At 38.0% G+C, this 842-nt stretch overlaps 1 non-coding gene across 1 annotated transcript; it reads left to right on the forward strand.

The window, feature by feature from the left end:
- The first annotated feature begins 255 nt into the window (after positions 1 to 255).
- LOC114007800 (U6 spliceosomal RNA) lies at positions 256 to 362 on the forward strand. The gene has a single exon (XR_003549389.1). It is a non-coding gene; the product is annotated as a U6 spliceosomal RNA (small nuclear RNA).
- Positions 363 to 842: the final 480 nt, after the last annotated feature.

The raw sequence follows: 842 nt of genomic DNA on the forward strand, positions 1-842 counted from the left end.
AGCCAAGCAATCTCTTATTGTTTATAAATCACCCAGTCTGTGGTATTCTATTATAACAGTATAAAAATGGGTTAAGAAAGTCTTAACACTACTTTCCACAGCCTTGTGGTAGGTCGGATGTTCTTCCTATCCTTTGACATTTGAATTGGTTATGTGACTTCCATTGGCTAATGAATGTTAAATAATATAATATGATCAGAGGCTAAGGTGATCGGTTTTTCCTTCTTGGACATCTACTATAACCATGAGAAAAACGTGCTCGCTTCGGCAGCACATATACTAAAATTGGAACAATACAAAGAAGATTAGCATGGTCCTTGTGAAAGGATGACATGCAAATTCATGAAGCGTTCCACATTTTTAGGAGATGCAAGAGAAAAGAGATGTTGAGCTCCAAGAGATGAGGAAATCCTTCCATGATATGAAAGAATAATTGGACACCATAAAAAAGAATCAAATGGAACTGTTAGACATGAAGGCTATAATACAGGAAATTAAAACCTCCCTCGAAAGTATCAAAAGCAGGTTAGACCATGCAGAAGATGGAATTTCGGAAGTAGAAGACCATGAGAAAAACATTTCCATACCAGCCACTGGTCCAAAGAGGATAATATAATGGGTTCTATACAGTATGTAAGAAACTGATTTCATTAGGATTGAATTTAGCATCTCAGTCAATTTCTGTCTCTGATACAGAGCATGGCAGATCCTTTAAAAAACAATGGTGTTGAGGTCAGCAGGTAGCATGGTAGTTAAGGTACTGGATTGACCATGATTCAAATCCCAGACCTAGTGGCTTGCTTTCTCACTTCCTCTCTCTCTCTCTCTCCTCTCTCTCTCTC

Source organism: Tupaia chinensis, unplaced genomic scaffold (genome assembly GCF_000334495.1).
Source record: "Tupaia chinensis unplaced genomic scaffold, TupChi_1.0 Scaffold000235_1, whole genome shotgun sequence".
NCBI classification, from domain to species: domain Eukaryota; kingdom Metazoa; phylum Chordata; class Mammalia; order Scandentia; family Tupaiidae; genus Tupaia; species Tupaia belangeri.